Below are 25848 nucleotides of genomic sequence, written 5' to 3' on the forward strand. Positions count from 1 at the left end.
TGAGGGGTTTTTTCAAGGGATATTCAGGTCATAAACAGCAGACGCAGTGAAAGCCAGAAACACAGTCTCTTTTGTTTTTGCGTGCGGATTATGAGTGGGTTAATTAGCAGTAGCTGATTGCACAATTAGACTCATTCAACAGTTTGAGCAGCAGCAGAAGCCAGATTCACCAACACTGACTACAAACAGCACTGGATGACCTCCATTACAGCACTGGAAATAGATAGTAACTTATAAAACTCTACAGTTTCTTTCTGTCTATCAATCCATCCATTTATCAATCCATCCATCCATTTTTCAATCAATCCATCATCATCCATCTTTCTATCCATCCATAAATATTTCAATCAATCCATCCATCCTTCTTGCCATCCATCCATCTTTCTATCATCCATATATCAATCAATTTCAATCCATCCATCTATCCAACCATTCATCCATCTTTCTATCCATCCTTCTATCCATCCATCTATCCATCCATCTATCCATTTATCCATCTACCTATTTCAATCCATCCATCTTTCTATCATCCATCATTCTATCCATCCATCCATCTTTTAATCCATCCACATTTCAATCCATCCATCCATCAATCCATCATCCATCTGTCTTTTCATCCATCTATTTCAATTCAACCATCCATCACCCATCCATCCATCCATCCATCCATCCATCCATCCATCCATCCATCCATCCATCCATCCATATTTTATTCAATCAATCAATCCATCCATCCACCCATATTTCAATCCATCCATCTTTCTATCAAGCCATCTATCCATCCATCCATCCATCCATCCATATTTCAATGTATCCATCATCATCCATCTTTCTATCCATCCATAAATATTTCAATCCATCCATCCTTTCTATCATCCATATATCAAATCAATTTCCATCCATCTTTCTCTCCATCATCATCCATTTTTTTGACCTTTCTATCCATCCATTCACCCATCTGTTCATCCATCCATCTACCCATCCATCTTTCAATCCATACATCCATCTTTCTATTCATCATCTATTTTCTCTCCATCTTTCTATCATCTATCCATGCATCCATCTTTCTATCTATGCATTCATCCATCTATCCATCCATCTTTCCATCCATACAGCCATATTTCTATGCATGCATGTATTTACGTCTATCGATCCATCCATCCATCCATCTATCCACCTGTCTATCCATCTATATATTCACCCACCCATCCATCCATCTTTCTTTACAACCATATACACATCTGCCTATCCATCCATCCATACACGTCAGTCTCCATCCATCCAAAAACCAAGAAAAAATAAAACATATTGAAAAAAGTCCAGCTGAACAGGCCAAATAGTATATTTATTTATTTTTGTATAGTAATGTATTATTAAATTGTATATTTATTTATTTATTATAATAATGTATTATTAAATTGTATATTTATTTATTTATTATAATAATGTATTATTAAATTGTATATTTATTTATTTATTATAATAATGTATTATTAAATTGTATATTTATGTATATGTTTTATAGTAATGTATTATTAAATTGTATATTTATGTATATGTTTTATAGTAATGTATTATTAAATTGTATATTTATGTATATGTTTTATAGTAATGTATTATTAAATTGTATATTTATGTATATGTTTTATAGTAATGTATTATTAAATTGTATATTTATTTATTTATTATAATAATGTATTATTAAATTGTATATTTATTTATTTATTATAATAATGTATTATTAAATTGTATATTTATTTATTTATTATAATAATGTATTATTAAATTGTATATTTATGTATATGTTTTATAGTAATGTATTATTAAATTGTATATTTATGTATATGTTTTATAGTAATGTATTATTAAATTGTATATTTATGTATATGTTTTATAGTAATGTATTATTAAATTGTATATTTATGTATATGTTTTATAATAATGTATTATTAAATTGTATATTTATTTATTTTGTATAATAATGTATTATTAAATTGTATATTTATTTATTTATTATAATAATGTATTATTAAATTGTATATTTATTTATTTTTGTATAGTAATGTATTATTAAATTGTATATTTATGTATATGTTTTATAGTAATGTATTATTAAATTGTATATTTATGTATATGTTTTATAGTAATGTATTATTAAATTGTATATTTATGTATATGTTTTATAGTAATGTATTATTAAATTGTATATTTATGTATATGTTTTATAGTAATGTATTATTAAATTGTATATTTATTTATTTATTATAATAATGTATTATTAAATTGTAGATTTTATAATATTACATCATTTAATCTCATTCATTGAATCTTTAATAAATGCAACAATTCACATTTTAATATTATTTCCTCTGAAACATGCGCCACAAGTGATGCCAGAAACCCTGCAGATGAGGAGGATCTGGAAGTGCTGTTGACTTCAGTAATTGAGCGCTGGGTAAAGTGCAGGTTTGCTGGAGCTTCAGACTCTAGTAGCTCTATTTGAAGACTCAAAGGCCTATTATTGTACCTGTTCTCTCCTTCACTTAATTACAGACGGAGGACACCGTGTTCCTGCTAACAGCGCATTAACAGCTCCACTCGCCTTTGTGTTGAACGTCCAGGAAAACCATTATCTTCATCAAACTACACTTTCTGTGCATCGCCAACAAATGATCAGTGCTGCTGATGACAAAACATGACAGGACGACCTGCTGATTAAAAGATCAGAGAGAGAGAGAGGGAGAGAGGGAGAGGGAGAGAGAGAGAGAAGAGAGAGAGAGAGAGAGAGAGAGAGCGCTTTAAAATGAGGACATACACATCATTTACTAAGATTAAAATGTGACTGTTTTGTGAGCTCTAGACTGATAAACTTAATGGAATTTAATTAATTGAATGGAAATAAAAATAAATTTTGTTTGATTTATTTGTGCATTTTTAGATTTATTTATTTATTTATTTATTTATTTTTAGGTAATAAACAGAGAGAACAGATAGAATAGAGATAGATAGAAATTTTATTTTTTACATTTAAAATATGAACTAAATTTAAATAAACAAACTATTTTTATTTATTTATTTATTTAATTATTTATTTATAAACTATTTAATGATGTAAAAATTTAGAAAAAAAATAATTGAATAAATATTAATAGTTTAATTTAAAAATTGTATTTAAAATAACATCCATCTGTTAATCCATCCATACATTCAACTTTCTATCCATCCATGCATCTGTATATTTCTATCATCCATCTATCCATCTTCCTGCCAGTCTATCCATATTTCTATCTATGCATCCAGCTTTATCTCCATCCATCCTTCTATCCATCTTTCTATTCATCTATCCATCCATCCATATTTCTTTCCATGCATCCATCTGTACGGATGAAAAAATATAGAATATAAATTTTTATAAAATTGAATTAAAGAATTACTACCACTATTAAAATGTGAATAAATAAAATGATTATAATTAAATGACATTTCTTTATAATAAAACTTCTTTAATAACGGAAACTCTGAATTTAGGCATTTTTCCCTTTTCTTTTAGTATTGAAGCCACTAAAATGTGGTTTCGACCTGATGTAGATGCATACAAATCTAATTTAAAGAAAAGCAAATCTCATGTCATGATCCTTTATTATAATGCTCAACCTCCAAACAAAGAGTCTCTGAAGAAAACTCTAATGTAGAGAAAACATCATGTCAAACCTCACTACAGTTAAAGGAAGCTGAATTCACCCACTGGATTAGTTCACTTTCAGTGCCATCAGCCTAATTGGGCAATTAAAATTCAGCACTAATTACACAGCAAATAATGGCTCACGATGAGCATCCTTCTGCTGATTTTAAAGGTGTCTGTAATTTATTTATGCATCTATTTATTACCTCTGTGAAAATAAAAAGGTTCCTTAAACATTCAGAGTGTCTGAAATACTCAAACGTCACTTGAGGATTTAGGAATGATAGAAACTGCAGCATTTGAGGAGCCACACACACACACATTCTCATACACACACACACACATATATATACTACATTTGCATATACACACACACAGTACAGTAATACATACACATGCATGCACACACACAAACATATACTACATATGCATGCATGCACACACACACTACATACACACAAATACATTCTCATATATACACACACACACACACACACACACACACACATACATATATATATATATATATATACTACATTTGCATATACACACACACACAGTACGGTAATACATACACATGCATGCACACACACACACACGCACACGCACACACATACACATACTACATATGCATGCATGTATTCACACACACACACACACAAGCACACACACACACACACACACAAATATACATATACTACATACACACAAATATATTCGCATAAACACACACACACACACACACAAATATACATATACTACATACACACAAATATATTCGCATAAACACACACACACACACACACACACACATGTATATATATACACACTACATATGCAAACACACACAAATACATATACTACATACACACACACACAAATAAATATACTACATACACACAAAAACACACACCTCAAAGCTATTGAAAATGAACTGAAGTCCCATTTTAACCTAAGTGTGTGTGTGTGTGTGTGTGTGTGAGTGTGTGTAATAAAGACATTGAGCACAGCGTCTGCAGGAGCCTGTTTCCATCACAACACACAATTAACCAGTGCACCTCTAACGGCCAGAAAAGCCCCTGAATGTGTAAGACTTTCTGCTGATTTAATTGTGTCTGTGCATCAGTTCCATTACAGGACGCTGCTCTCATCTCTTCTGAAGCACACGGCCAACAGCAGACTGACTGTCAGAGAAACTTACAGGCTGGAGGAGAATCTGATGATACCGCTGTCTCTCACAAGCCTTCATCGCTAATCTCATTTACAGCATGATTTCTGTGTGTGTGTGTGTGTGTGTGTGTGTGTGTGTGTGTGTATTGTTAAACATTCATGCAAACTAAAGGAATATAAATGAGTGTGTATTGTGTGCTTATTAAACTAAATATTAAATGCGTTCTCACTGTCGGATCTATTGAACTTCTGATAACAAACAAAAACCGCTCTGTGTTTAATTAATGATGCCAGTATTTAGACTACAATTAGCAATGTGTGCTAGTCAGTCTCCAGATATGCAATACAATAGCCTCATTTCTGCATCCATTAGCAAATATTTGTTGCATCTCAGCAAAGTTTGTGCAGAAATGTCCAGCAGAGTCTCAATAATAATAATAATTAATTATATTTATTTAGAGCAACAACATGCAGTTGTTTAATGGAGAATTAACCTCTGATAATAGTTTAATAACGGATTTCCTTCGACTTTGTCATGATGACAGCACATAATATTAGACTAGATATTCTTCAAGACACTAGTATTCAGCTTAAAGTGACATTTAAAGGCCTAACTAGGGTAATTAGGGTAAAGTTAGGGTAATTAGGCAAGTCATTGTATAACAGTGGTTTATTCTGGAGACAATCCAAAACTAATATTGCTGAAGGGGCTAATAATATTGACCTTAAAATGGCTTTAAAACTAATTAGGAACTGCTTTCATTCTAGCCAAAATAAAAAAAATACGATAAATTCTTTCTCCAAAAGAAAAAAATATTATGTGAAATACTGTAAATATTTTAAAAAATATAAAGAAAAATCACAGGAGGGCGAATCAATTCTCACTTCAACTGTATATAATCGTTGCATATATATATATATGTGTGTGTGTGTGTGTGTGTGTGTGTGTGTGTGTGTTTATTTCAATATATTTATTTAAATTATTAATTAATTTGGATTATGTCTTCTGTTGCACAGCTTTATTTTTGCTATTCTTTTTTGGCCATTTCTAAATTGCCTTGATGTTTGTTATTTATTAAATATGAATGTGTATATGTTTATGTATACAGTAGGAGAAATGCACGTCACCATTTTTCTCAGAAAACATATTTCTAAAGGTGCTGTTGACTTGAAACAATCCCAAGATGTTGATAACAACCAAAGAAATCCATATATGCAAAGGAAACTAAACTAATTAGTTTACAAATGAAGTTATGCATAATTAAATTAAATGACACAGGAAAACAGTATTGAATAGATGAAGAAAGGGAGGCGTAGTTCGGCAGTGAAAGCCCAGACAGCAGCTGAAATCTCTCAGTAGTTCTTCAGTAACCCTCTGCCCTTCCTCAGTGTAAATGAACATCAGCTGCTTCAGTTCAACATCTACATTAGGAGGATAAAGATGAAACCAGGATGGACATTTCAGCAGGAGAATGATCTAAAAGACAGCCAAGGAGACTCTCAGATGCTTTCAGAGAAAGAAAATCAAGCTGGAGAATGGCCCAGCCAATCACCTGACCCGAATCCAATAGAGAATACAGAATTAAGCTCAGATTTGATAGACGAGACCCACATAAGCATCAAGATTTGTGGAAAAACTCCCACCAGAGCAATGCCTGTTACTTCATTCTCCATATAAGAGGCGTCTTTAAGCTCTATTGTGTGTATGTGTGTGTAAATATAAATGTTTTTTCTACTTTATGCATTTATTTTGAAAACATGTTTTGTCCCATAAGATGCCAATTCTAAAAGAATATCAATATTATTAACACTATTTTAACAGTTTTTCATCTTCAACCCAAACACAACAATGCAAGAATTCTTACACAACCATCCAAAAAGCATGCGTTTAACCTCCAGCTCCAGCAGTGTTTATGAAGACACGAGCAGCGCAGTGTTAATAAACCACACACACAATCCTCACCCCTTAACACAAGACAAATTGAGTTCCAGCATTTTCTATTTAAAGCCTCCTCATTTCCGCAGAATCTTCCCAATTCCCCAGCCTTTTGCCAACAGCTTACTGTGACATATTGCTAATCTGGTTATTATGCAAGTTATCAGGCGTCTCACTGTAACGGCAGCGGCTGATATTACACTGATTTCTATGCAATAATAATTCTGCGCTGAGCAAATGAATGGCTGACAGTGACCGGCGCTACACAACATATCGGCTGACAGACTTTTGGTGCACATTGTAAAAAATATCTGTAAATTAACTGTTTTTCATGTATTGAGATTCATTCATTTTTTCGGCTTAGTCCCTTTATTAATCAGGGGTCGCCACAGTGGAATGAACCGCCAACTTATCCAACACATGTTTTACGCAGCGGATGCCCTTCCAGCTGCAACCCATCACTGGGAAACACCCATACACACTCATTCACACATACACTAGTCAATTTAGCCTACTCAATTCACCTGTACCGCATGTCTTTGGACTAGTGGGGGAAACCAGAGGAGCACTCGGAGGAAACCCACGCCAACACTGGGAATTGACCCAAAGGACCCCCCCAATGTACCGTAAATGTTTACAGCCTTAATCAAAATATGAAAATAGAAAATTATTCATTTATTCTAATGTTGGGGTCATTTTAGAAAGAGTCACCAAACTTCAAGAGGAAAAAACACTGCTCAATTTTACCCTGGTCATTTATTTTTGACACGAACGTCAAATAAAGGGTTAAACAATCACACGATAAAAAAAATAATATGATAAAAATAAAATAATAAACACACATAACTGAACACATTATATATATAAAACAAACTGAGACAACATAGACGTGTCTCTAATGAAGAGTGACAAAATCTAACAGATGCGCACGACGAATCTTACTCTAGTGTTCTGTAGATCACGACACACACGCATGAACATGAGCAGTTTCTGTGAACAAGCTAAAACACAGATCATCTGAGGTTACTAGAAGACTAAAAGAGCTTTACTGGAAATATTGACGAGAAAACTAGACACGTGAAATCCAGCCTGCTTTCACCAAACCACAGGCTGAGAGCTGGCCTTATGAAATAACATGGATTTGACTAATCCTTTAACACAGTTCTAGGGTCAAACTAGCTCAGTCAACACATCCAGCTGTGTGGAAGCATGCCTTATTACTCAGTGGATTCAAAAACCTCAATTATCTCAAAGTGAAAAAAGTGTAATGCAAGAAAATGTTAGGTGTTCATTTAGTGTAGTATTTCTTGTTTGGTGCACGTTTTTTAAACATTTGCTGGATCTTTTTTTTAATTAAATAAATAAAAAGATTGAGTTATCAAACTCTTATTTTAATGAATATAACTGTGTAATAAAACTGTTTTTGTTTTAATGCACCAAACATTAGTGTCTATATTCACTGAGAAACAGATGTGTTCAAAAGAGTGTATGCTTGTTCATGCGGAGCACTCTCCCTTAGTTGTTTGTATGTTGACTTTTTGCCACAAACACACACACTAAGGGGCCGTTCACACACACAATGTGTTTTTCCTCAACAACATGCTACTTTTCCATTGTTTTTCAATGTAAATGCACACTTGAGGGACGAGTTTGACCGATACGCTTGTGTCTTTTGAAGTGCTGCACATTTTGATTTTCAACTAACACAGTTTTTTATATATATATATATATAGATTATTTTGAGGCATGTAAACAAAAACAGTGGTCCTAATGCATTTGCTGTTCTACATATTCAATTTCCGTAACTTCTGAGAATTCAAAGTGGTTAACATATTGATAAATGATATTATGACAGCTGTTTTAATCTCAAGATATGATTGAATTGCGTCTTACAGTTATGTAATAGTTCGACAACAAGCAGGAAATGTTCATGGGCTGATGACATCACCACACTGAAATGATCAATCGATCGATCGGTCGGTCGGTTGATCGATCGATAGATAGATAGAAAGCCTCTTCACCCTTCCCTATTACTCTGCCCACATATAGTGACAGTAGATCAATAAGCTCTCTACAATTTGATGACAAATATTGCTGCTGTTGGACAACATAATGTACTTTTGAGGCTTTATTAGGTGAGAATGCAGTTGTTTAGATTGCAACTACGCAGTTTATTTATAAGGAGAGTGCCTATTTTAAATTGTTTATAATTTCAGAGATTCAGTGCGTCAGCAGCCATCAGCCTGTCATACTGAGCAGAGCAAACAGGCTTGACGTTCCACCACGTGACAGACTGAGACAGAGATTGTATAATAAACCTAAAAAGGAGGAAAAATTCAGCGTAATTTCAAGCTACAGCTGATCAAATCATTATAAAACAGGTAAGTAACATTCTAAGTCGATCTCTCTCTTGTGTATGTTGTAGTGCTGCATTTATACCATAGTAATCTGATAGTGTTTGCTTTGGCTTGGCTTGTTCTGTGTTATTTTTGTGATCTTCTGACAGCAAAAGAGAAATACTGGGAAATTTCTGTAGACTGATGACATTTCATAGTGTTCAGCTTTATAATCTTAAAATGTGAGCAAAATCAGCTGTTCTGTCATCACTTTAGACATTACGCTAGAGAATCATTCAAACACTAGCTCTAAAGTGATGTTGGTGAGTTAGCAACGGCTTCTGCTGTTCTGACGTCAGCTGCTGATGTGAATGAACGCCGGAAGAAAGTAGTTCCTCATACAAAAGGGTTTTTGAGACTCTCCGTGTTTGATTTTCTCTTTTTAAATACACGATTCTGCCGTCGAACTGTTGTATAAACACAATATCACATGAGTAGCAGTCGACACTGGTGGGACTCTAAGGCACGCCTCCCACCTGATATACAACCATATCGCACTGCTACTTGTGTGATTTTGCTCATTTATATAAGCAGTGAACAGAAGAGCTCATAGGTGGGACAACCACTGCAAGCTTCTGTTTATACTGGAAAGTTGACATGAAAACTGTTTTATTTACCATTATAGCATGGCGGAGGAGGTGCTAATTATGGCTGTGTCCAGATATCCTTATTATATATAGTTATATATGTGTCTTCAAGTGCTTATTAGGGCTGCAAGATGTTGGAAACATCTAACATTGTGATATTTTGTTTTGCTGATATACATGATACATGATATATATATTGAGATATGATTAAAATTGATGATTTGAGTAGCTCTGTATTTCATTAATTTAGATCGACTGGGATGATCAAGTCTTTTTCCATTTAGTGCATTTGCATGAAATATAATCAATTAGAAGCAAAAACAACTGAATCAAGTCGAACAGTATTCAAGCACAGAAATTAAACAATCAAATGTAAAATCAATGTATAAACAAATAAAAATATTAATATTTTTAAATCTTTGATAAATACTTCTGCGATGTGACTACCGGAAATCCACACATTGCAATATCGATGCTCAAACCATATATAGTTCAGCCCTTGTGCTTATCATAATATATTGTTTTCTTATTTCTAACAGGTGTGTTATTGTTGTTAGTGTGTCACATTCATAATAATGCGTCTCACAGAATTCACAATGCACTTTCTTTAAACCAATTCCTGAGCTCTGTGTCTTGCATTTTTAGAAGCAAAGATGCATTCAGTGTGAATGAGCCTTTACAATAGCTTAAGTGAAACAAACATTAAAGGACATTAAAGTGCCACAGATGTGTTTGTTTGAGACACTCACCGCTTCACATCTGCTTTCTGGAGACTCTCTGTTGATGAGGGTTGTGCTTCTGCATCGTCAGCTTCACCTGGACAAAAATTAATGAATTAAAATTCACACATCACCTTTTAAAAAGAGAGACTCAGAGCTCAACCCTGTGATTATAAAGGCCGCCAAGGAGATAAATTGCAATAATGATGCTAGAATGTGCTGTATTGATCTTTGGCTCCTCTGGTGTCCACACGGCTGAAGGAGGAGAAATTGGACTCTGTGTTGTGTGTGTGTGTGTGTGTGTGTGTGTGTGTGTGTGTGTGTGTGTTTTCTCCCCTGGTGTTGCAATAACTTGACTAATATGTTTACAAAACTGCCCACAAATTGCTCTTTTTCTGCTTTTCCTCCATTTGTTAGTCTGGGTTTTGTCTTCCAGAGGTCAACATGAAGCACTGCTCTAGAAAAACAGCACTCGGGTTACACTTTAACACATGGTTACTGAAAAACATTGGTAATACTTTACAATAAGGTTGTATTAGATAAAGGAGAGCTATTTGTGCCTCTTTTTACAAGATGTTGAAATGCGTCTCTTGAGTGTGTGAGTTTGAGCTGAGAATAACACACAGATAATGTTCTCCAGCTCTCTGAAACTGACCCTTTCAGGTTTTGATCCTAATCGTGGTGTTTTGGTGACTGTCGCTTTAAATGCAAATGAGATTGTGCTCTTTTCAGAAGAGGGCGGAGCTACAGATGCATATGCATCAGCATAGTGACAGATGTAAAACAGCAGTGTGTGTGTTGTCAGTGCTGGTCATGTGTGCTTCAGTGTGAGTGTGTGCTTCAGTCTCCTGTCAGTCTATGTCGCTCCTGTCTCTGTTCATCTAAAACTCCACATCTATAATCCTCTTAGTCTATGCTGACATTATCTTCAGCAGCTCAAACACTCTAATGGCTGATGGACAGACGGCTGCTTCTCACTCAGGGCTGCTGTTTATGCTAATGAGATGAAGAGATGGGCACTAGTAGGCGGGGCTTAAGTCAATGGTTACAGGTTTTCCTGAAGTGAGTAAATGATGACATTGGTGTAATTAATTTATTAGTACATAATTCTAAAACCACACACAGACACTTAAATTTAACATAAAAGTAATTGCATTTAATATATTTTTAATACTATAGAACATCTTGATTTGATTGCAAAATTAGCAAAATATTATATTCAGTTAACACTAAAGTATATATTGTTTTAAGGCAGGCTTACATCTGTAACAGCTGCACTTCTTTAAAAAAAGGGCAAAGTTATCTTGTTTCTCACAAGGGCTTAATATTAATGATCCTATATTTAAATTTACACTGCAAATTAAATGCATCTAGAATTTACTCTTGTGTGGTGTTGTAAATGAGGACTAAAGATAATCTTGTCCCCCAGTGAATCTGACTTCACTAATGCTGACATAAATGCAAATCCAGGGTCAAATCCAGCTGTGCTTATATTTATGCATGGCGAGATGAAGTCTTGAGAAATCTCTCCTCCATTTCATTCATTCACTTATTCTGGGGCTGCACAATATATGGTTTCAGCATCAATATATATAAATGTGTGTGTCCACAATAGTCACATCGGAGGAAACTCAATGTCCAGTTAAGATAAAGTTGATCCGCACAACAGATGAGCATACAAAAGATTTGAGGTGTCTAAATATAAGCATAACAGAGTCAAACTTCATCATTTGCATGTGTTTTAATAACATTTCAAGAGAGTTTAAAGCATTCAGGCACAAAAAAGCACATTTGTAACTTTAATGAAGAATACTTATGCTGAATTACTACAATGAAGACTATACATTAGTACATATACTATTACATTTCATTATTCAATTCCTGTCCCTGAACACTGTTGACTTTACAGAAAACCCTAAAGCACTGTTTAATTGACTATGTCATTGCTCTATTGAAATATTTTTGCAATTTGTTTATTTTTATATGGATAATTCAGACCCTAATAGGGGTAAAGCTGGCTTTTATATACGGATATTCAGACATTCTCCTTAATAATATAATTTTTGAAGATTATTCTTTCCAAATTCTAAACAGGGAAACCATATTAGCAGCAAATGACCATCAAAGTACAACATTGTTCAAAGTGAATTAGATAGTGTTAATGTTATTTAGAAGTCATACTTTCATGCTAATTCCAATCGAATATTCGAAGTAACATGGTAAACAATATAGGGACTGCTAAATGAACGAATGTGCGAATATAAAACCAACTTTACCTCTATCAGACCTTAACAAAATCACCTCAATCAACCTAAATGAATGAAATCTTTCCAAATAGAGTGAGTCATGCAATTTGGTGAAACCGTACAATTTACAATTGCAGAATTACTTGCAGACTTTTCCAATATCATGCAGGCCTAATTCATTCATTCATTCATTCGGTTTCATAGCAAATGCAAATGAATATTGAGGTAAAGTTGGCTTTATCACAATCTGACTTTCTCCTTAATAAAATAATTAAAATCATTAAAGTATTGCAAATTCTAAATATGGAAATCATATTAGCAGCCAATGACTACAACATTGTTCACGGCCAATTAAATACTAATGTTGATATGAAGCCATGCTTATATCGGATTTCAGAACCAATATTCAAAGATTGAGGTAAAGTTGGTATTATATTCGCACATTCAGACTTTCTCCTTAATAATTTAATTACAGAACAAAAATATTTGCTCATTCTAAAATAGAGAAATCATATTAGAAGCCAATGGTTATCAAAATACAACATTGTTCACAGTCAATTAAACAGTGTTAATGTTATTAAGAAGTCATACTAACTTGCCATTTCAGACTGGTGAACATCATAAGGACCGTGTCACATGTTTTAACTGAAGGAATGTGCGAAAATAAAGTTATTCAGCTCAGTTATTCAAAGTAACGGGGTAAACAATATAAATTGACAAGTTGTCACTGTTTAGAAATGAACGAATGTGGGAATATGCAAGTAACTTTACTTCAATCACCTGAATCAGTAGGAAAGCGTGTGTTTGATTGCTGTTCGGTCTATAGGTTAACCGATGCCTGTTTAAAGCAGGACAAGTAAATGGTCGGCACATTGAATTCTCATTATAATTAGAGTGAATAATTAAATATTTATCCTGAGCGAGTCAGCAGGGAATCATCTCTGTCTGTGTCATTAAGGCCTATTTTAATGATCACAGCTCAGTAAATCTGAACGCGGCGACTCAAAACACAAACACTAGCATCTTCGGCTTCACAGACACATTTTCTGAGGTAGAAACACACAATAAGTTACGTGTCTGCTTTTTATAAACTGTAACGTTAGCCGTGTATACTCTAAAATATGTCCCGAAAAATAATGTTCGTTCTGAAATTATATTTACCTGTCGTTGAGTCTGTCACACGCTTCACCTGCTAGTAATGCTAATTATTCACTGACGCTGTTAGCAAACGACATTGTCGCGTTTTGTTTTGGTAGAAATCCACTTCATGTTTGGTTCAGTTCCATTCCAAAACGTTCACTGCGATTCGGAGAATGATTCGAAATCGAACCGAATCGCTAAATGATTCGGACCTTTATCATTTTCGAATTGATTCAAAGAGTGACTATCAGTAAATATCCGCACCAGATCAGTGCTTTTCTGGAGTAATTGAGTAAACATAACAGCTTTTTTACAGTTCAGTCTTAATTATACATCTTTTCCAAGTAACAAAACATATTTTAGTTAACATTATATGGGTTAAGTTTTGATATTGAGGTAAAGTTGGTTTTATATTCACCCATTCGTTAAGTGACAGCTTGTGACATGCTCCCTATAGTGTTTACCATGGTACTGGTGAATATTCTGCATGAAATCTCATGGAAGTATGGCTTCAAAACAACATTAGCACTATTTACTTGACTGTAAACAATGTTGTACATTGATAGTCATTGGCTGGCTAATATTATTTCACTATTAGAATTAGCAAATACTTATCTAAAAGTACATTAATAGATTATTATAAGGAGAAAGTCCGAATGTGGGAATATAAAACAAACTCAATAGTTTTGGTTACTGCTCCATGTCTTGCTGAAATAATGTGTGAGAAAATGTCTCTCATAGGATAATGATTTCAATATATAAAGATCCACATATCAGCTGGAGCACATCAGAAATGTACTGCAGTGAGCCTGGCTTTATGGACCAGTTTATAGGCTTATCATTGTGTACATTATATTCTCATAAATGTTCAATAGTTTTCAAGTACTTAAATATAAACCTGCAGACGATTTAAATCACATATGAAGATAACTTAAAAAAAACATTACGAGTCAATCAGTCAATGAACATGCAATAAATTTGCCTCAAAGTCAACACACATTACGATTGTATTTTCATTTCATTGAACATAAGCCATTTCTGTGTGGAGTTTGCATGTTCTCCCCGTGTTGGTGTGGGTTTCCTCAGGGTGCTCCTGTTTTTCCCCACAGTCCAAACACATGCGCTATAGGGGAACTGATCAACTAAACTGGCCGTAGTGTAAGAGCGTGAATGAGTGTGTATGGGTGTTGCCCAGTACTAGGTTGTGGCTGGAAAGGCATCCGCTGTGTAAAAAAATTTGCTGGAATAGTTGGCAGTTCATTGAGCTGTGGCGATCCCTGATAACTAAAGGGACTAAGCCAAAGAAAAATGAATGAATGAACAAGCTCAACATAATACCCAACAGGCTACAAAGACATTCGTTTTTTGATTGATTTTTTCTGACTGTTGGAGTCGGAGGACATTCACATGATCATTTTGGTTTTGGTCACTTTGCATCTCTAAAAACAAGTTATGTACTGTATATGGCTTGGAAATATGAACTTAAACACTCCCACTACAGCTATTTTGACTGTCTCCACCTCCTGAATCATACATTCAGCTTCAAATATCATCAAATAATCAAGTTTTATTTATTGACTCATATGTATTTAAGTTTTGTGTATTTACTTTATAAATTTACTCCGCATTTATCCTTTGGACCAGCCTGAACACCCGCCGGTGACCTACTTACCTGTAGCTTCTCCACGATGGACATCCAGCTTTCTCTAGCCTCTGGCTCCTAGACTGAAGCTCCGCACAGGAAGTTTGGCCAGAAGAAAAATGGTCATGCCCAACTGAGCCTGGTTTCTCTGCAGGTGTTTTTCCCCTTCACTTTGGTCAATTGGTGAAGTTTGTTCCTCCGCCGTCGCCACTGGCTTGCTTGGTTTGGGACTTGTGGAGCTGCGCATGGATGGATTTGCTCTTCAGTGTTTGGACTCTCAGTAGTGAATATTAAACCACACTGAACCGAACTAAACAGAACTTTAACTCTGAAAACTGGACTGACACAGTCTCAATTTATTAGAACTTCTGTGTTCAGCTGCTTTGACACAATCTACATTGTAAAAGCACTACAGAAATAAAGAGGAATAAATAAATAAACATTTACATGGTTGGTTTTCTGTATAATTTTTTATTTAAATAATTAAAAAACTCATGTGTGTGTGTCTTTATGTTCTGCTCAACTCTGTTCCATCAGCTACAAAAAGGCAGAACAATCTGTAAAGCACTGCTAAAAAAAGCTAGTGACTTGCTGCAAGTGAAAAACTCTGAACGGCGCTGACCCTTTCCACATAAGTGTGTTTCTCCGCAGCAGAAGTGGTCATAGTTGGAGAACTCAGAGCACAGTGAATGGGAGAGTACAACAATCCTATTAGCTAAAATAATGACAGAAAAAACTCCATGATGGTCCTCAAGACTACCAGAATGAGGAAAACAATAGCGTGAGACTGATAACAGCAGCTAGAAGAGAGAATGAAGTCAGATTTACTGTCCAGCCCTCCATTCACACCGCACTACTGTGCGTTCACATCGAAGGCGGCAAGAGAGTCAAAGTAACCCGGACGTCATTCATTCTCACTGGGAGCTGGCGGCAATAAGCAGTGTGGTGCGTCTTCACCAGTGTGAGCGTAGATGAGAGTTGAAATCAAGTCAACTTTATGGTGATGAGCTATGACATGGTTCGGTGGCAAGCAATCAGAATGAAGAAGTCCACCGCTTGAGAGGAGTCCAGAGAACTTGTGAACTTTGGTTTTCGACCACAGTTGTTTTCAAGGGTTTTATTATTGCAGTCGGTGGATTTCCAGTAATTTACGCTGTTTTCTTACAGGGATTTCTTACAAATGGATTGGGGTAGAGGTGTAGACATTCATAAAGCACAATACTGGACTCTGTGTCATGTACAAGACATTAAATAAAGAACAACTTCAGGTTTGTACAGCCCACTTGGAGCTTAAGGCCCAATCCTAATTCTATTTTTGTACCCCTTCCCCTTCCCCTTGAAACAGAGTGTGAAGGGGAAGGGCTTCAAAATGTACCCCTTAAGAAATGGGACAGCACTACAGCACCTGCACATGTCATCATACGTCATCACGACCTCATGCTTCATTTGAGCTCAGACGATGGCGACTGCTGTAGTTATTCCAGTTGGTTTAATTTTTGGTATTTATCTTCAGGAAATCACTGAAGGCGATTGTCATGTCATCATAACAATGTAAACACACCAAAACAACATTAACATTACAGCAGACACTGTGTGAAGCTCATTCCCAGACACTAGACTGTTCTGACAGGGGATTCCAGTGTTATTGAGTGTCAGAATGATGTGGAACTGCTGTACAGGAGTTATTATTATGGATTATAGATCGCCAAATTCAGCGATTTTTATTTTAGCGTTTTTTTTTAAAGCATGACAGTAAAACGCGGTTATGAATATATTAAAACATGAGCTTGTTTGTTGTAAAAACTTGTAATAATGAAAAAAAAATACTGATTTTTGGATCTCCTTCCAGTGCAGCCATGCTGCCGTTGTAGCTGGTGTATTCTGGGAAATTTTCTTACCCCTTGGTTTCGAGTGTGCTCCTGAAATGCTTCGTTTCCAGGGGTATCTAGCCCTTCCCCTTAGCCATACATCTTCAAAATAAAGAGAATTTGAACACCCCTACCCCTTCACGTGAACGTGCAAATTGAGGGGTAAGGGGTAGAATTGGGATTGGGGGAGCTGGCTTCACCTTTATTTATACCTTTCTCATATTTAGACACTCTCGCCACGTTCTGTGTGAACGCACAGTTACACACACCTCACACAAGCGCTCATTCTGTTTTTGTCATTTGATGCAAAGATGATATGATACATACATAAACAGATATAAATGTACATACACGTTTAAAAAAGAATGGAAATATTAAAAACTCTCAAGGATTTAAGATGCTGATGATCATTAAACCCGTCATAACAGTCTTGTGACTGGTCCATTAAGGCATGTCATTATTCTTCTCATGAATCTGTGCATAATATTTAGGATTGTGTGTGTGTGTGTGTTTGTATGCATATCAGTGTATGGTTCTCGACAGACAGCAGCGTCTGGCACACACACTGATGATGTACGAGCGCAGACACACTGCAGAAGTAAAGCATCAGCTAGTGGAGATTCAGTCTGCCTGTCACCCTGATGCATCATGGGACACACACTCATTAGCACTGTCTGCAACACACTCGCACTCCTGCATATGCTGCCTCTGTTTCTGAGCTGATGAATGTGGCCTTCACCACGCGCTGCAAAACTGCCTTTTCCGAACACGCTTCATTAATTACCCACAATGCACTCTGTCACTGGACTCCCCAGTGTGAAAGATGGCGTCAGTGGGCCAGCTGTTCACCACTACTGTACTGTACTCTACTGTAGTGTATCAGAGGCTGCTGAGCTTCACAACCCCACATTAACAGATGAAGCGGAGATGGTCTTAAAGGGTTAGTTCACTCAAAAACCTGTTCATGTTTTATCAGCACTTCTACTGTATTATAATATACCCTATAGTTGTAGAAAACGACTCATCTGTTTAGATTAGCAATGTTTTTGTGTTACCATAACTATATACCATTGTGTTACCACAACTATAAAATCACCACAACAGGCCGATTACTATGGTTGTTGTTACCATAGCAACTGTAGAATCACCACAACAAATCAATTGCTAGAGTTGTTGTGTTACCATAGCAACTGTAGAATCACCACAACATATCAATTACTGCAGTTGTGCTACCATAGCAACTGTAGAATCACCACAACAGATCAATTACTGTAGTTGTGTTACCATAGCAACTGTAGAATCACCACAACAAATCAACCGCTAGACTTGTTGTGTTACCATAGCAACTGTAGAATCACCACAACAAATCAATCGCTAGACTTGCTGTGTTACCATAGCAACTGTAGAATCACCACAGCAGATCAAATACTGTAGTTGGCGTGTTACCATAGCAACTGCAGAATCACCACAACAGATCAAATATTGTAGTTGTTGTGTTACCATAGCAACTGTAGAATCACCACAACAGATCAAAGTGTAGTTGTCGTGTTACCATAGCAACTGTAGAATCTCCACATCAGATTAATTGCTATAGTTGTCATGTTACCATAGCAACTGTAAAATCACCACAACAGATCAATTGTTATAGTTGTCATGTTACCATAGCAACTGTAGAATCTCCACAACAGATCAATTGCTGTAGTTGTCATGTTACCATAGCAACTAGTCACCACAACAGATCAATTACTGTAGTTGTCATTTTACCATAGCAACTGTAGAATCTCCCAAACAGATCAATTACTGTAGATGTCATGTTACCATAGCAACTGTAGAATCTCCACAACAGATCAATTGCTGTAGTTGTCATGTTACCATAGCAACTGTAGAGTCACCACAACAGATCAATTCAAGTACTTTAATAAAACCCTTTTATAAATGACTTCAGTATATTGATGTGGCTTTATGTCTCATCTTTTTATTATCAGGTAAAAATAAATGAGCTGCTGGTCCACAATCGTGTATTATTTACATGTGAAGGTGTCATCATTCAGTGATCTTCAACAGCTCTGTGGTTTAGGAGGGAAAATAAACAGGCCCTAACTCCAGCAGGCATCATCATTAGCAGAAGCCAGAGCTCAAGCCAATGGATTGATGGAGAAGAGGAATCAATCTATAGTCTGCGGAGCGAGAAAAGAAGATTAAAAAGTGGAAATTGAGGCCATTTGTGGATAGATTTCCCTCCCGAAAGCTGAGCGCTGCCCTCCGGCATCTTTATCATTTCATCCTCCTGCGTTTATCTTCACATTATAGCACAAGAACAGCACCTAAGAGTCTTTATGCCTCATCCTCTTCCTGTTCGTGTGTGCTTTGATTCATTCACATGTACGAATGCAGTGTCAAATAAACTCAGTTCTCAGTCGTCTGTTGCTTTATCAATTATATATTTTAAAAACAATTCAATTTTCTCTCAAATAATTGCAATTTTTAATCAGAATTCGGCCGTTTCCCCACAATTAAAATCTTTTTTGTTTAAACCCCTTGAGTTTTGCATAATAGGTGTCCTTTAAGTAAAAGTTTTATATGTAAATTCAGGTTATGTACTGATCCTGCTGCAGTCATAAACTCATCTGCTGTTGTGTGTGTGTGTGTGTGTGTGTGTGTGTGTGTGTGTGTGTTGTTCTTCATTGTAAACAGCTGTAATCACAGTCTAAAACACCAGAGGAAATGAAATGGCCTCTGCTTTCCTCTCGTCTGTGGCGCCGCGGACCGGAACAATTTAATTAGGCCCGAATGCTGAAAATAAAGCAGGAGTGAAACGTCATCTGCATCTGTAAGCTTTATGAACGCTGAATATGAATAGTAACTGATAGGAGTTCACTGATAAACACCTGCTGCATACATGTCAGATTTATTTCTTCTGTACTTTATTACACTCTTTCCAACTGTTGTCAACACATTCATGCGTTTACGCTTTACTTGTGCACAAATACACAATAATTCTGCTAATAATCGTCTGTAAGTAGTAAAGCAGCAGGTCATTAATGAGTACTGAATGGTGGATTTCCCCACATGTCCTCAGGGGGATTTACTGTATGAAATCAAAGCAAACACTGAATTAATCAGCATCAAGGGCTGAGTCCTGTAACAAACTGAAGAACACAGTGAAGCACACACGCCTGCAGTTTCTCCTATCTATCTATCTATCTATCTATCTATCTATCTATCTATCTATCTATCTGTCTATCTGTCTATCTATCTATCTATCTATCTATCTATCTATCTATCTATCTATCTATCTATCTATCTATCTATCTATCTATCTATCTATCTGTCTATCTGTCTATCTATCTATCTATCTATCTATCTATCTATCTATCATTTTCTCCATCCATATTTCTATCCAAGCCTACATCCTTCTATTCATATCTATTAATCTATCTATCTTTCCATCATCCATCCATCCTTCTATCTATATTTCTATCAATCCATCTATCCATCCTTCCACCATCCATCCATTCAACCATTATTCCCTCCATCCATTTTTTTAATCTACCATTCCATCCATATATCTATCCTTCTTTCTATCAATCAATCCATCCACTATTCCTTCCATCCATCTATTTATCCACCATTCTATCCATCCATCCATATATCTTTCCATCTTCCATCCTCCCATCCATTTCTATCAATCCATCCTCCTTTCTATAGATCCCTACATCCACCCTTCCTTCTATTTATCCATCCATCTATCCATCTTTCTATTGATCTATCAATTGTTCTATCAATGTATCCCTCCATTTATATTTCTATCAATCCATCCATCCATCTTTCCACAATCCATGCATCCACCCACCCACAATTCTCTCCATCCATTTTTTCATCTACCAATCTATCAATCTATCAATTTTCCAACATCCATTCATCCTTCTTTCTATCCATCCAAAATTTTCATTGGTTTTTCCCTCCATCAATCCATCGGTCTATCTATTGATCCATCCATCCATCCACCCACTATTCGCTCCCTCCATCTATTCATCCACGATTACATCTATCCATCTTTCCATTATCCATCCATCCATCCTTCTTTCTATCAATCCATATTTCTATCAATCCATCCATCTTTCCATTGGTCTTTCCATCCATCCATCCATCCTTGATCCATCCATCCATACATACATCTTTCTATCGATCAATCCATTTATCCCTCTTCCCATTATCCATCCATTCACCCGCTATTCTCTCCATTCACCATTCTATCAATCCATATATCCATTTATCAACATCCATCAGTCCTTCATTCTATCCATTCAAACGTCTTTCCATCCATCTTATTCATCCATCCATCCACCCACTATTCTCTCCCTCCATCTATTCATCCACCATTCCATCCATCCATCTTTCATCATCCCTCCATCCTTCTTTCTATCAATCCTTATTTCTATCAGTCCATCCATCTTTCCATTGGTCTTTCCATCCATCTTTCTATTTATTGATCAATCCATCCATCCATATTTCTATCAATCGATCCATCTTTCTAACCATCCATCCATATTTATATACATCTTTCCACCATCCACCCACCCATAATGATGATTTTGACAGTGTGTTTGCAATATTTCTGTAACATTATAAATCAGACACAGAATCTGCTGATATGTTTCTGCACCATCATGAATACCAAATGCACAAATCACCCCCAAAATACCAAAATCACAATGCAAAAGTTAAACCATCAGCCTTCACATTTACAGGACACTGCAAAAACAGTCAGATTAAAACATACGATTATTTGATTTACCCCATTGGCAGATTAATTGACTTGAAAAACACCTGTGAAAACACCTTGCTTGTCTAGAAAATGCTCAATTTAACAATATTTAGATGTTTGGACTAGAAACAAGACACAAATCACAAAGCATTTTGCAGTGCACTGTAAAGATTTAGATATTCATACAATAATGCTTAAGAAATTGCACTTTTCTTGAAATTCTTGCCCTCCAAATGTTGCTTTAGACCTTTTTTCTGTAAACTGATTGTCAAAAATACAGAAAATAACAGTGAAGCTCTGGAGATTTGCTTGTGGAATTAAACATGAGTCGATCTGATGACTCTGAAACTTTTATTATTAATACAGTTGAATATTTCAGCAGCTGATAAGAAAAGCCTTTATTCTGTCCTTGACCAGCAGCAGACATTATAAATAATATCTGCTGACGTTTCTCGCAGGCAAGATTAACAAATACAGAAATATCTGAAGAAGGGCTTTTCTTTCTCTGTAATCCTGTGACTTTTGCCCCGGCTGGAAGGTAAAGACATTACAGAAACATGGAAATCTGCACTAATCCACCATTTGACTTCATGGAAATGTCTATATATGAGGAAATGTGCTGTTCTGTGTGTGTAAATTATAATCATACCTCACATTATTACTGTTTTTAATGTATTTGGATCATATACGTGTAACCTTGGAGAGCAGAAGACACACACACAGACACACACACACACACACACACACACACGCACGCACGCACGCACGCACACACGCACGCACACACGCACACACACACACACACACACACACACACACACACACACACGTATAAACTTAGAAAAGAAATCAATATTTGGTGGAATATTCCTGCATTTCTTTCCAGCAAGTTAGAAAGCCTCATATATTTATTCTAACACTGCAATATTAATTATACATTTTATATTAAATATTAATTATACAATATATAGAAAAGAATTTATCTAGTCATCAGAAATCACTATAATATAAAGATTTGTAGCATTCAAAAATCCTAAAATTAAAGATATACAGAATATACTATATTTATTATTTTAATGGGGAGTTAAATAAAATAATAATTGTCTCTAATCATTAATATCAATAAAGTCATTTAAAAACATCTAAATAATTAGATATTAATATTATTTTTAATTACATTTCAAGTGCAATTTGTAATTTAAAGTTATCATATAATATTATAATTAATATTATATGATAATTCATATTTTTTCAAGCACTACTTCCCATATTATTAAAAGTTGATTAAGTAATAAGTATTTTCAGATAAAAATATATAAGTGTAAATATGCTGTGTATATTTATATATAAACAGCATGTTTGCACATATATATTTTTATCTGAAAATACTTATATATACTTATACTTATATATACTTATATATACTTATATATATACTTTTTCTCCAAGTTTTTATTGTTATTTAATGAGATTATAAAATTATACAACTCAACACACCGTATATAATGTGTATAGCAGTAATATAATACTGTATAATACATTAAATTAAAACATATAATATAATATAATATACTATAGTATAATATAATATAATACAGTATAATATAATACAGTATAATATAATATAATATAATACAGTATAATATAATGTAATATAATATAATATAATATAATATAATATAATATAATATAATATAATATAATATAATATAATATAATATAATATAATATAATATAATATAATATAATACAGTATAATATAATGTAATATAATATAATATAATATAATATAATATAATATAATATAATATAATATAATATAATAATTCCAGTACTGGGTTGTGACTGGAAGGGCATCCGCTGTATAAAACACATGCTGGAATAGTTAGCGGTTCATTCCGCTGTGGCGACCTCTGAAATAGAGACTAAGCCGAAGGAAAGTGAATGTATATAATATAATAGAATACAATAGAATAGAATATAATGCAGGTTTACGATTTACATTTTGGCTCTAAATATTCTACTTATTATTTACATCATTATTATTGGGAATTCTCATTCAAAGACCAACAAAACATCCAATGATCATCAGAGACTCATGCAAACCTTTAAGAATGAGATCATTTAATTTACATACGCAGTAACAGTCCGGCACAGCGATGTCTACAATAAGGCCTCCAAATACTGTGGCACATTTCAGACGACAGAAAACCCACAATTAAAAGTACCTGTTGAATACAAACGAAGAGTGTGAAGCTGGAGCGGTCTGTGGAGCTGCTCTCCTGCCTCAAGGGTTTGGGGTTTTGCTGATTTGATTTGCACACGATGATTGATAAACATCACACACAAACACACACACACACACACACAGAACATCACAGTCCAATGAGACTATAATCCCCTTTTCCTCCTCATCCATGTGTTCTGTCCATTCCTGCATTCTCTCATCCAGTGCAGAATTCAACAACATTCATTTAAAATTCAGCAACGTATTGTTTAAAAGTTAATTAATTAAACTAAGAAGTAACTTGCATTACATTTTTTTAAAGTAACTAAAATATTATAACTTAATTTTTAAAGTAATGCATTTCTTGTGATTAGAAAAGTCTCATTATTACGTAACTCTCCAGAACTTTGATGACAGTCGAGTGTTTCAGCGTCAGGGTTTTTTCTTCATCCTCATGCACACAGGAGTCTAATGCAGACACGTGTGGAAAAGGGACGTTTCTGGTGTCCGTGTGTGTGTGTGTGTGTCTGTGTGTGTGTGTTTGATCCCTTACGACATCCGTGATTCTGCTGAGTCTCTCACTGAGCATCAGTTCGTCAGCCTGAAACACACACACACACACACACACAGAGAGAGAGAGAGATTATGATTTGACTCTACATACAGACAGCTGTTCAATTATAAACACTCAATTTGACTCTAAATATCAGATCTGATCTCTCCTTTACCATTTGAGCTCTAAACACACGTGCATTGATCAGCGTTGGACTGTTTATGATGGCATGAAACACTTATAACTCATCAGAAGACTTGGATTAAACTGAAAGATTTAACATGCAAACGTCTTGCTGTGAGGCCACAGTGCTAACCACTGAGCCACCGTGCCGCTCATTTATATTGTACACTTATTTTATGCTAATTATTATTTCAGGTATTTTCCCGGCTGTCATTGTTGTTGATTTCATTATTTTTTATGTTTTTATTTATTGTTTTTTTTTACATTTCAGTTAATGAAAATGCACTGTGACCAACAGTTTTAGTCTTAGTTTATTAAACAACCTTGTTGATGAGTAAATGAACATGATGAGTACATTTTTCTCGTTAAAGGCCCCGTGAAGTGCATTTTTATTCAATGTTTAACGTAATCTCAACCGAAACATGAAGAGAGGGTGGGGCATAGTGTAGCTCCTCCCCTTTTTAAAAAACAGCCAATAGCCTTTTGTTTTATCACCGCTCTGCCAGTCATCAAATGATACGCAAATGATACGCATCTTGAATGGGGCGGGGCTTGTCAGACACTAGACAGCATTTGATTGGTCAGAAGAGTTGATGAGAAACTGAAGCATGAGGTGACGTGAACAAAACCGCTGATCCATTTAGGTGGAAGAGACAAACTGCGAGCTTTATATCGGTTTTATATCTACACTGTAAAATAAACTCTATGATCAATTAGTCCTGACCTGCCAG

General features: G+C 35.1%; 1 protein-coding gene across 1 annotated transcript in view; it reads right to left on the reverse strand.

The window, feature by feature from the left end:
• Positions 1–24261: 24261 nt before the first annotated feature.
• Positions 24262–25848, reverse strand: part of cd276 (CD276 molecule) — an 88171-nt gene continuing 86584 nt past the window's right edge. The window contains exon 8 of the mRNA XM_056477934.1: positions 24262–24982. The gene's annotated coding sequence lies outside the window, so the exon portion shown is untranslated. The remainder of the gene's footprint in view (positions 24983–25848) is intronic.

This window comes from Danio aesculapii, chromosome 18 (genome assembly GCF_903798145.1).
Source record: "Danio aesculapii chromosome 18, fDanAes4.1, whole genome shotgun sequence".
In the NCBI taxonomy this organism is placed as follows: Eukaryota; Metazoa; Chordata; class Actinopteri; order Cypriniformes; family Danionidae; genus Danio; species Danio aesculapii.